Source organism: Ictidomys tridecemlineatus, chromosome 11, assembly GCF_052094955.1.
Source record: "Ictidomys tridecemlineatus isolate mIctTri1 chromosome 11, mIctTri1.hap1, whole genome shotgun sequence".
In the NCBI taxonomy this organism is placed as follows: domain Eukaryota; kingdom Metazoa; phylum Chordata; class Mammalia; order Rodentia; family Sciuridae; genus Ictidomys; species Ictidomys tridecemlineatus.
The window spans coordinates 14,700,591-14,713,633 of NC_135487.1; positions in this window are offsets into that span (position 1 = coordinate 14,700,591).

Genomic DNA, 13,043 nt, shown 5'->3' on the forward strand with positions numbered 1-13,043 from the left:
CTCCAGGGGGACAGGCCCCAGCAGGTGGCCTTGCCAAACCCAAAGGAGGGACAGGGGAGTTGAAATGTCCCCTCCAGCCCCAGAGGTCCGCGGCGGCCCCAGCCCGGCCGGGAAGAGGGGAGAAGCCGGAGAGGGAGAGCCCTGGGTCCAGGGGGTGCATCGGGCTATTTTGAAGGCCCCCCGAGGCGCTGCCGCACAGGGGCATTGACAGGAAGGGCTCCCGGAACGGAAGCCGGAGCGGGGGAGTGCCGGGAAACGCGCTGCCGCCTCTGTGCTGTCCCCGAACAAGCACCAATTCAGCTCCTTCAATGCCCAAGTCAGAGCCTCTCTCTTGCAGGAAGGGCATTTGAAGGTCATTCAGCTCCTCCCGTCTCCCCACTGCCACCAAACATTCATTGAGCGTCTCAGAATCTTCAGCATGTCTTTTGGCCCCAAGGAATAGAAAAAAATAACCATGTCACCTCATCTAGATGAAAAATAAAGGGAACTTTTTTTTATTGGTTTATTTCACTTCCAAGTCCCAAAAGATGTTTGACTTCAGGTATGGCTGGATCCAGCAGTTCCAACTATATTACCCAAACTGAGTGGGCATCCCGAGCTCTTCTCCCTCCATTGCGGTCTCATTCCTAGTCTTAATAGAGGCAAGGTGCTGCCTGCCAACAGCCCCAGGCTCTTGTCAAGTCCCTCAGAAGATCTTGGGATGTGACAGTCCCCTTGGCCAGGCTTAGTCACATGCCTGCCACCCTGACGGGCCGGCAGTGGAGTCAACTCTGTACAAGTTCAGAGATGCCACTTGCTCCCCGCCCTCGCGCCCAGACACAGGCAGCAGAAACGTCCACTGCCATAGGATGGTTCTCTGCTTGTTCTCCCCCGGCAGGCTGAGCTCACCAGCTCCGGGCAGCCCTGTCCTCTGATGACCTCATCCAGACTTCTGCGATCCTCGTGCCACCTCCCAGTGTGACCCAATCGCCGACCTTCGTCCCTGGTTCGGTTCCTTCCCCCCTGTATTTCCGGCACCGAGGACAGGCCCGCCTGAACCCGGGGCCCATCACCGCTTACAAACCCCAGAACCGTCCATCCAGTCCCCGCCGGGCCCGGCGGTCTCATCGGCTGCTCCTGGCCGCTCTCTCGGGGAGATCCCACCGTCCTTCTTCCTAGGTGAAGAGACCGAGGGTCAGAGAGGTGAAGAGATGGCGTGTCCGAGGTCACCCAACAGGAAGGTGGATGAGCCAGGACGTCAGCCAGCGCCGTCCTACCCCTGGGGAGAAGGTGGGTGGGGGGGGAAGAGCAGCGAGGGGCAGGACAGAGCGCGGGGGAGGGAGAGGGCTGTGCGGGTCGAAACTCCCTCCTCTGATTCTTATTCCCGACTGGTATTTGCCATGGGCTCCGTGAAGAATCTGATTAAGAAGTCTCTTGGTGACCCCCAGCGGGGTCAGATTCGGGGTTGGCCGCTTTGGTCCCTGGGAATGGACCCGGTGGGATTCTGCCCAGACCTGAACTCTGCACGCGTCCGACCTGGTGCTTCCCAGATCCGGGCCGCTCACCTCCTCTCCCTCCGGATCTCAGACGGGGGCCTGGCTGGACCGGGAACAGGGCGTTCCTCCCCAGCCCCAAACCGGAGGCTTCTCCCGCAGGCTTCCAGACGGTTCTCCCCACCCCACCCCGTGACTGTTGACGGGGACCTCACGGTGCGCACCTTCCCGGCTGCTGTCGGGGCGGGGGAGGACAGTTCTGCAAACAGAAAAATGACGGCCCCTCCCCTTCATCACCCCCACCCCACCCCCACCCCCACAGACGTGGGACATCTGTGGCTCAGCCAGGCTCCAGGGACGTCCACTGCCTGGTCTCTCGGTGCCACGGGGACTGCCCTCTGTGGTCCCCACCGACAGGAAGAAACGGGGCTTGCTTTGCCCGAGGCTGATTTATCCCCAAGAGGCGACGAAACTCAGCCACCCTCGCGGCCAAGCCATTAAAAAAGGATCTCATGGAAAGGAACCCACTTCAGCGTCAGCACCTCACGGATAAGAGTGTGTCCTCCACACCCACGTGGCCCACGGCGGGCCTGAGACTGTGACACACGAAAAACTGATGATGTCATTTTATGTGGGGCAAGATTTTAAACCAACTTCAGCGTGCGGAGCGGAGGGCGGGTCCCCGCTTCTCCTCGGGTGTCTCGGGGAGACCAGTCCTGGTCCTGGGGGACGAGACCCACGTCTGGCCTCTACTCTCCGTGGCCTCCGCGTTCCAACGAACGGTTTTCTGTGACGCTTGATCGTGGTATTGACAGAACAATAAGGGAACACGTACGGGCAAGGGCTGCACCTGGCCACTCCACGGCGGCCCTGATTCAAGTCCTTGTCATCGGATCCGCTTCTTAAATTCAAAGTAGGTGTTGGCTGGAGGGTGGCCCTTGGCCTTCATGGCCGTGGTGTTGGGAGAGTGGAGCAACAGAAAGTAAGACAGAGGCCCTGGGTAACCGGGGCACACGACGGCCTCCATGTTTGAGACTTGAAGACTTCTGAGGATCCCCTAAACCCGGGGAGCATACAGGCATGTAAGGAATCACCTGAGGTGAGAAGAACCACCCCCAAAATCAGAGGGAACACTGCCAACACTCAGCGAGTGTGAGACGGTGTCTGTCCCCTCCTGCCACCCGGAGAGACCTCGATTCAGAGGTGTGAGTGGGGGTCCTCAGGAGGGTCTTGCCTGAATGCAGAGACTATTGTCCCTGTACCAAATGCTGCTCCAGTCCCCACTATTGAACCTCTAAAGTAAGACTTGAGAAGACCAGACTGCACAAAACAAAGATCAAGAATTTTTATAGAACAACAAAAATATGTGGCACCCAGTAGGGCAACATTCACAATGTCTGACAGTCAGTAAAAAGTGATCAGGCATGGAAAGAAGGAGGAGAATCCTACCCACAACGAGGGGGAAAAATCAGTCAAAACCATCCTAGAAGCCACCCAGAGGTCGGAATTATCAGACAAGGCCATCCCACGTCTTGTAACTGTATTCAGACCGAAACAGAACTAGAAGAAAGATCGGACATATTAAGTAGAGGATTGAAATAAAACCTCTAGACACTAAAATTAGGATCTATCAAATGAAATACAAGCTTTATGAGATTAGTCACTAACTAGACATGGCGGAAGAAAAGATCAGTGAACTGGAAGACATCGCAATAAAAATGATATGAAACGAAGCACACAGAGAAAAAAGACTCAAAAATGAACAGAATGTGAGTGATCTGGAGGACAACCTCAAGTCTAACATGAGGGTAAATGAGTCCCATAAGGGAAAGAGAGAAAGGGAATAAGGAAAATAAAAACATACAAGAAAGAAAAATAGTCCTATGTAATTCCAAATTTGAGGCAAGGATCTCACTGAACCCAAGCATTAAATATGAAAAAAAAACCAAAACACTATATTAAGTAGTTTTCATAGTCATCATTAAATTGCTCAAAACTAGAGGGAAAATGAAAGTTTTAAAACGAGCCAGAGGAGGAGGATGTGGTGGTGCCCAACTGTCATCCCATCGGCTCAGGAGGCTGAGGCAGGAGGATCAAGAGTTCAAAACCAGCCTCAGCAAAAGTGAGGCACTCACCAACTCAGTGAGACCCTGTCTCTAAATAAAACACAGAATAGGGCTGGGGATGTGGCTCCGTGGTAGAGCTCTTGCCTAAGACGTGTGGGGCACTGGGGTCGATTCTCAGCACCACATATAAATAAGTAAATAAAATAAAGATCATCAACAACAATAAAAATTTGTCAGGGTCTGTAAACCAGTCAGGATGGCGCCTGGCATTTTGCCAGAGGGAGTGGTTTGTGTGGCCAGCGAGCCATTAAGTGTGGAGACTCCTTATTGGTTGACTGCTGTATCGAGTTTATGCTAATTAAGATAAGCTGCGTGGAATGTATATATACCCCTCCTGTCCTAACATCTCCCCAGCTTCCCACCTCTGACAGAATAGAGATTATCACAGGAAGGACGGAGGGAGAGCCTGCTCCCTGTCCTGCCTTGGCCCTGTGTGACCAGGATGGCAGGTGGCTTGACTCCACGTCGGTCTTTCTTCCTGTGCTGGATTATTTTTTAACACAATAAATACCAAACATTAAAAAAAAAAAATTAAGGGGGCTGGGGATGTGGCTCAAGCGGTAGCGCGCTCGCCTGGCATGCGTGCGGCCCGGGTTCGATCCTCAGCACCACATACCAACAAAGATGTTGTGTCTGCCGAAAACTAAAAAATAAATATTAAAAAAATTCTCTCTCTCTCTCTCTCTCTCTCTCTCTCTCTCTCTCTCTCTCTCAGTCTCTCACTCTCTCTTAAAAAAAAAAATTAAAAGAAGTGTTAACAGAAGTCCACTCGGTAGAAGAAAAATCATCCTGGATGCAAAGTGGAACCACACCAAGGAATAAAGAGCATTGGAAATAATATCTCTGATTGTTTTTACTTAAGTCTTAATTTTTTTTCGGAAAGATCAAAACCCAGCTGGACACACAGGTCCCCTAACTCTGCACACAGCATCTAGGACACTTCCCTGTGAGATGTTTCCCAAAGGCTGGGGCAGTAGCCCTTCCTCTTTTGACCCTGATGGTTGGAGCGCCAACGGGTTCTCTCTTCAGCCTGGCTCTCTTCGCGGCCAGGAAGTCCGTGTCACTGGCCTCTCTTGATTCCTGAGCCTCCATTCCAGCGTCACCTTCCTTCACGTCTTTGCCCTCTCGGGGGCAGCCTGCAGGGACTTCAGCCCTGATGGACTTTGCCTGACCTCCCAGGCCTTCCTCTGAATCCCAGTGGGAGTCTCCATGAAGCCTGCTTCCTGCAGAACCAGGTCCATGTGATGCCGCCATCGGCTTGCACAACGCTTGGGTGCCCTGAATCCTGGCTGCAGCAGCTGTGAGCACCTACGCAGCTCAGCATGGCGAAGCAGCTTCCTAGGTCCCCCTGTGTGAGCAGGGGACCCAGGATGTCTTCTCAGAGGAATTTTCCCTTCTGTACCCTGGAGCCCGCGTTTGTGTCTTCTCCCGGGATGACCTTGAGACAAAGTCCCTGTTGTTTCTGTGCAAAGTACTCAGCACCTCTTTAGGGGCTACGATCTCTCCAATAAGCACAACTTCCTTGGCTCCAGCTGTTTGTGTAATTTTCTGGCCAAACTACAAGTTTAAAAAAAAAAAAATCTCTTAGCTCTATTTTCTGGTCCCAATTCTCACAGTAAACCAAGCTCAAAGCTGTCAGCAACATCCGCGACGCTGATCCAATGCTGCGCTGCCTTGAAATTTCCTCTACCAGACGGAGTGCTCCGTGGCTTTTAAACCAGCCTCACACAGAACCACAGGATGTGGGCAAAGATGCAGACAAGTTCTTTCCCAGCACGTAACCTGAGTGACCTCCACTCCGATTCCCAGTGGAGTCCCCCTGTGTCCTCTGAAACCTCACAAACACAGTCCGCACTACCCTCCGCCTTCGGGTCTTTGGCGCTCCCACCAGAATCGCCCATTAAACTTTGTTGACAACATCCTGAAGCTTTTGAAACTAGCTCCCAAGGCTTCGGAACCACATTGTCACGTTAGAGCAATGACCCTGCCTCTCGGCGCTTTCGTGTCACTGTGACCATCTTGCAAAAACAAGTTGGGCTTGTTTGGGGCTTGAGGTTTCAGAGGTCTTCGTCCACAGACGGCCAGTTTCTTGGCTCTGGGCCCAGGATGAGGCCGTTTGTCAGCAGGAAGAGCCCAAAGAGGAAACGTGCGCAGCTCATGGTGGGGTCAGGCCACAAGGAAGAGGCACACTCCCAGGTATGTCCCCCGGGGCCACCTCTTCCACCGTGCCCACCTGCCCACAGTGACCACCCAGTTAGTCCCTTCAAACCAGGAGGAACTGAGTTAGAGCTCCCACAATCACATGCTTTCACCTCTGAACATTCTTGCATGAACCAGTTGTTTTTTTGGGGGGACAACTTATATCTAAACCATAATATAAGATAAGCTACACTGTGGGCCAAAAGACAGGTTTCAATAAATTTGGGAGCATTCAGATCATGCAAAGTATGTTCACTGACCACCGTGGAATGAAACCAGATATCAGCCAGAGAAAGGTCTCTGGAAAATCCCCAAAATATTTGGAAATAAAATAATATGCTTCCAAATACCTCAAAAGTGAAGCGAGAATGGAAATTATAAAACATTGTAACTGATTAAAAGAGAAAACACCATACATTAAAATTTGTGGGAGCCCAGTAAAGCTGCGGTGGTCGGCTGCTTGATAATTGTATCTGATCGCAGCTTCCACCTAAAAAAACTGGAAAAAGAGTAAATTGGAACCAAAGTCAGCAGCAGGAAGAAAGTAAGAAAAATAAGAGAGGAAATGAATTAAATTGAAAAGCAAAAATCAATAAAATGAAAAGGTGATCATTAAGAAGATCAATCCATTTGATAAACTTGTAGTCATACTGGTCAGAGAAGGGAAAAGACACAAGTGACCGATATCAAGAATACTGGTGATGGGGCTGGGGATGTGGCTCAAGCGGTAGCGCGCTCGCCTGGCATGCATGCGGCCCGGGTTCGATCCTCAGCACCACATACCAACAAAGATGTTGTGTCCGCCGAGAACTAAAAAATAAATATTGAAAATTCGCTCTCTCTCTCTCCTCTCTCACTCTCTTTAAAAAAAAAAAAAAAGAATACTGGTGATGATTTTATGAATTCCACGAATATTAGAAGGACGATAAGGAAATAGTGCAAATGATTTTTGTGCCAATAAATTTCAATGAATGAAATAGACAAATTCCTTGAAAGACAGAAGTTATCCAAGTCTCCCAAAAAGAAAGAAATAGGTAAGAAGAAATAGATGTCAACTCACACCCGTGCAACAAATTGAACTGTGCCTGGTCCATGCCTGTAATGCCTGTCATGGGGGGGTCTGGGGAAGACAACCACCTGGGCAACCCATCCAGATTCGGTCTTAAAGGGGGAGGGGGGAGAGAGAGGAAGAAGAAGGAGGAGGAGGAGGAGGAGGAGGAGGAGGAGGAGGAGGAGGAGTTGAGTTCTAGGTAGCAAGCTAGCAACTTTCTCACAAAGAAAACCTCAGGCTTCACTAGTTAATGCCACCAACCATTTAAGGGAGAATCGTATCACTGGTGCACGAACTCTTCCGGAAACTTGAAGAGGAGAGAATGCTGCTCTACTTATGCTATGAAGGAGCATCGGCTTATACTGAAACCAGAGGAAAAAAACAAGAAAACTGTAACTAATATATCCTATGAACGTGTGTGCGTGTGTGTGTGAGTGTGTGTGAGTGTGTGTGTGTGTGTGAGTGTGTGTGAGTGTGTGTGAGTGTGTGTGAGTGTGTGTGAGTGTGTGTGTGAGTGTGTGTGAGTGTGTGTGTGTGTGAGTGTGTGTGAGTGTGTGTGAGTGTGTGTGAGTGTGTGTGTGTGAGTGTGTGTGAGTGTGTGTGAGTGTGTGTGAGTGTGTGTGTGTGAGTGTGTATGTGTGTGTGAGTGTGTGAGTGTGTGTGTGAGTGTGTGTGAGTGTGTGTGAGTGTGTGTGAGTGTGTGTGTGAGAGTGTGTGTGTGTGTGTGTGTGTGTGTGTGTGTGTGTGTGTGTGTGGTGCTGGGATTGAACTCGGGAGCTTGTGCCTGCTAGGCAAGCACTCTACCAACTACAGCCCCAGACCCTTAGATGCAAAAATTCTTAGCAAAATTGTATCAAATTGAATCCAAGAATGTGAAAAAAAACCAAACAGGTTTCTCTCAGGCCTGCAGAGTTGGGCTCACAGTTGAAAATCAACGAATATAGTTCACCATATCAACAACAGTAGAACTCAGTGGTTATCCCAATAGGTTCAGGAAAAGCATCCGACAAGATTCAACCTCGATTCCTCACAAAACCCTCAGAAAATTAAGGATGGAGGGGACTCCTTAACTTGATGATATCAGAATGAGACGAAAGCTGACATCGTACTGAGTGGTGAAAGACGGATGGCCTTTTTGCTAGGATCAAAAACAAGGATGTCCCCTCTCATCACGCTAGACTACGCGGTACTGAAAATTCCAGCCAGGGTAATAAAGGAAAATAAAGAAATAAAAGAATGGGAGAAGTAAAGCTTCTCAGATACAAAGAACCACCAGAAGTAATCTCTGAGTTTAGCAAGACTGTAGGATACAAGCTCGATACACAAAACCCCACAACCTCTGTCTATCAGCAGTAAACAATCATAAACTGAATCATAGCAGGGACTTCCCAAAAGTACCTCCTCTACCGTGAAAAATATGAAAGACTAGAAAATGATGTACAAAAACTAAACCCTAAAAACTACGAAACATGGCTGGGAGAAATTAAGGGAAACCTCAACAGATTGAGAGAGAGACTATGTCCATGGGTTAGAAGACTAAATATTGTTAAGACGTCAATCTCCCCCAAGTTGATCAATGGAGTCGATGCGATCCCAACCAAAATGTAACAAAGCAACTCTGAAAAAGGACTGAATAGGAGAACTTACCTGATGTCCAGACTGTGAGCACCAGGGTCATCAGCCCTGCATGGAGTGGACATTGGGCTAGACAAATAGATCAGTGGAATAAACCCAGACACAGACCCACGTGCATGAGGACAACTGATTTTTGACAAAGTACGAAGGAAAATTCAGTGGAGAAGGGATAGTGTTTTTATTGAATGGTGCCAGGACAATTAATTGAAAAATCACATATAAGCAAAAAAGACCAAAAAAACCCAAAAAACCTCACCTACACCTCAAACCTATGAATAAAAGTCCATGTAACTCAGTTTTGTTAATGGGCAAATATTTGCATAGCCATTTCACCAAAGCAGATGTATGTTTGGCAAAAAAAAAAAACAGTGAAAAGACGTTGGAGACCATATCTTTCTCCTTCATAGTAGTTATCATCTGCCATATTAAATATTTAAACTATATATTCATATTTTCACACCCATTCCTCCACCCCCCACACCCCCATGAGTCCAAACTCTAAGAGGTTGAGAGTGTCTGTCTCTTTTTTGATTGAAGCATTTCCAGATCTTTCACAGTAGTGGGGAAGGGGCAGGGTTGTCATTTCATGCTGAATGGCCAGGGAAGGACTAGATGATAAAGTGACCTGTGGGTGGACACCTGCAGAAGGCGAAGAGGCCAGGCGTGTTGGTATCTTAGAGGAGAGACTTTGAGGCGGAAGAAAGGTCATGTGCCAAGGTCCTGAGGCAGGAATGTAAACCTACAAATAGCAAGAAGCCCAGTGTGGCTAGAGCAAGGAGGTGAGTAGCAGAAATGAGGTCAGGGTTGGGGCAGGTCAAGTTGGGCCACCGGAAGGTCTTTGTGGACTCTAAGATGAGAGCCAGGAAGCAATTAGCTTTTTCAGCAGACAGATCATGCACCTCCTGCCTTGGGAGGCAGAAAGTCCGGGGACCTGCTCCGATCTACTGCCCTGATGGGTTAACGCCTGAATGGCCCCCAGCGCCATGCGTGCCACTCGGTGGGCACCGTGGACTGCAGACTGAGGGAGGCTTCCTGGAGAGAGGCACTTGAGCTGGACTTGCCAAGGTTATCAGCACCTTGGGGGCAGCGCTCTTGCTAGCCTCTGTCGGCAGGGCCTGACCCAGTGCCTGGCCTGTAGCAGCCCTTCGACCCGTGTTTGTTGAATGACTGTGTGAAGGAAGGGACACGTGACTATGGCAATGGTGCACCCACCCTCCCTTTTCCATCCAGGGACTTCCCAGAGACCAGCAAGACCCCTGCTTCCAGAGTCAGGAAACCAGGGTTGAAATCCCAGCCCCTCCCTGGTCTTCTGAGAGACGGGGGCTGCCCGACAGCTCAGCATCGGGTCAGGAATGCGGTCTCTCTCGTGAGGTGCTGGCGAGGGGCACGGAGGCGGTGAGCGGGCAGTGCCTTGTGGGTGGCGTCGTTGAAACTTGGCCCAGGCTCAGTGGGCGCCAACCTGGCCTTGCCGGGTATTGGCCAGGGCGGGCGCTGTGTGCTGAGGGCTTTCATAGGCTGACTCTAAATTCAGGAGTCACAGCACCTACGAAGCAGGGACCACCGGATCAAACCACCTCACAAATGAGGACCCAGAAGCTCAGAGACTTCAACCACTGGCCTGAAGTCACACAGCTGGGTGTGGGAGCCGGGTTTGAACCGGGGCCTGTCCATCTGGCTGCTCTGTGGAGCCTCCTCTCCCTCTAACCAGACGGAGGGCGGGCGCCTTCAGCAGAGAGGCAGGCCCGGCTCTGGAGGAGGAAAGGAGGGTCTGGCCGCCATTCTTTCTCCTTTGCCTACGATGGCGCCACACTAGGACAGGTGGAGGGCGGGGCGGGGCAAGAGAGCCCAGTGCTGCTGCCCCTCCCTGTCCTCGTCCCCATCTGGGCAGGTGGCCTGAGGGGGACAAGAACCAGCCGGCTCCCAGGCTGCCGGGAGGACCCCTGGGCTCCACAGCCTGCCCTCCGAGGGACTCTTGATGACAGTGACCTGCCCGGGCAGGGAGGAGACCAAGGCGGTGCCGGGCCTGGCCATCTGGGCGGGTCTCGCAGCTGCTGTAATTGCCGGCCGCTGGCCCTTCCATGGGGACATTTATAGCAGCCCGTCTGGGGACCGTTCAAGTGGTTTTCTCTCTTTCGTGTCCTTTAATAAGCGACAGGAGACATCAAATTAAAGCTGCTTCTGGGGAAACTTGGCCTCCCTGCGCGGCGGTGCAGAGGTCAGGGGGAGGTCATCCGCTCACTGACCTTGAGGTCTGGGCTTTCACCACAGGCTTTGAAAGTGCAGCCTTGATGTCAGGGCCAGGGGGCCTTTGAGGTCACTGCACCAGCTCTGGGCCCTGGGCAGGGATCCCTGCCGGCCGGCTCCTCGTCCGCCTCTGGTTGCCGCCTCCCGGGGACGGGGAGATCACTACCTTTCTAAGCGACCAGGCCCTGAGGGACAGCTCTCTTCTTGGGGACTTTGGGGTTAAACCCCAGCTTGGACACTCACCAGTGTCCCCTCGGACCCTGAGCCGCAGCTACCACTGCTGCGAACCTTGGCTTCCTCCCCGTCAAACGTCCTTCGTTCATTCAACTGATCCTTTGTCCCCGGCCGAGCCTCCCGGGAAGCAGATGCCAGACAAGGATCCCGCGAAGAAGCTTGGAAGATGGTCCCGGGAAGAGCCCTGGGAAGGGGAGATGGAGGAGGGAAGCTACTGCGAGGGGAACTGTGTGTCCCCAGAAAGGTGAGTCCAAGGACCGGGAACGGAGGGAGCCTCCCAGGACGGCCGGCGTGACCCCTGACCCCTGGGAGTGGGGCCGAGTACGGGGTGTAGCTCAGTCGACCGTGTTGGACTCGAGTGGACCCAAAGCCAGTGACTGGTGTCCTTCTAAGATGAGGGCCTGGGGCACGTGGACACGTGGCCCAAGTGGTCGCAGGAAAACACAGAGACCCCCTCGGGGGCCCCTGAGACGGTGGAGGCAGAGACTGGAGCGATGCGGACACCAGCCAAGGGACGTCAAGGTGCCAGCACCCTCCCGAACGGGGCAGAGGCCTGCACAATCCTCCCTCGGCGGAGGGGCCGACCCTGCTGCTGAGTCTCCAGGACCCAGAGGGTCAGTCTGCGCAGTGAGCAGCCCTAGTCCGTGGTCCTCGGCTCTGGGAGCACGGGAACGCGGTGCCCGTGGACACTCACAACCTGGCCAGGCCCAGCGGGCACCCAGGTGGGGAAACTGAGGCTCGGCCCCTGCCGGGAGCCCGGGAGCCAGGGTGGAACTTGCCCCAGGGTCACGCAGCCCACGGAAGGGCCCACTCGTTCTCCACCAGCTTTCGTCTGTCCTCGCCTGAAGGACACTCCGGAAAAGTGACCGTCCCCCATGCTGCTGTCCTGGTCAGTGTGGGCAGGGGAGGCTTGGGCACCCCGAGGAGCTGCTGGTAGCTGGAGGTGTGGGGTTGGGGTGCACAGAGGACGATTTAGAGGGGACGGGGGTGAGGCACCAAAAGTGTCTGCCAGGTCTTCAGTGAGTGCCTGCTGTATACAGGGCCCCGTTCTAAGTACACAGAAGGCAGCTGTCAGGCCAACAGGCGGCCCCACCCCTACGGCCTCACTCTGAGAGGGACATGGGGGACAGCCCAGTGAGCCAGAGGCAGCCTGATGCCCAGGGGGGCAGGAAGGGGACACACAGCCATAGGTGGTCAGCCAGCCAGGGGGAGGGACAAGGGGTGGCCGCTGTCTCACCTGGATGGTCAGATCAGGTCTCTCCGTGGCAGCCTCTGGATGGAAACCTGGAAGTGGAGGAAATCGGGGCTGAGTCACCTGGTGGAACAGCATTCCACATCAGGGAACAGCCCTGGCGGAGGCCCTGAGTGCGCAGAGGGCTGCTGGGAGACAATCGCAGGCTGCAGGAGGGAGGCTGGGGGGAGCAGGGCTCAGCCTCCCCCTTGACAGGCTTCCGGTCCAAGCTCAGAGGGGCACGTCCATCCTTGACTCAAGAGGAGCCCTCCAGAGCTCCGTGCACAGCGGAGGAGCGGGGCTCTCCCATCCCCAACCTCCTTGCGCCCTTTGACGGTGGGCAAGGTGGACAGTCAAAGCCTCACTTCTTCTCGTGCTTGGGAACGGCCCGGTTCCTGCAAAGTTTAAAGGTGGCCTTGTCCCTAGGGGTGGCGCCTGAGGCCTGGGAGCGTGGAGGCCCCATTCACTCCCGAGGGTGGACGGTGGCCAGCCAGGCTCCGCAGCGGGCAGGCCCGGGAGCCCTGAGCTGCAGTGACGTCCGTACAACTTTGTGCATCTTTAACTCACAGCTTCGAAAAACAGGCGGAGAAGGAGCAAGACCCCGGACGGAGGGGCAAATGGGAAGTGGGGGCGGCTCAGGGCCAGGCCCTCTCCTGACCCTTCCTTTTCTGACCCTCACGACAAGACTGGCGGTTGAGGGGGCAAAGTTTTCTAATTTCATTTTTTTTTGTCATGAAATTAATACATGCTTGGAATTGTCAAGTAATTTAGGGACGTAGAGAGCGTGACATGAAATCACCACCCGTCCTGTTGGAGACATTTCCTTCCAAATCCTCTGTGTAGAGCGAACA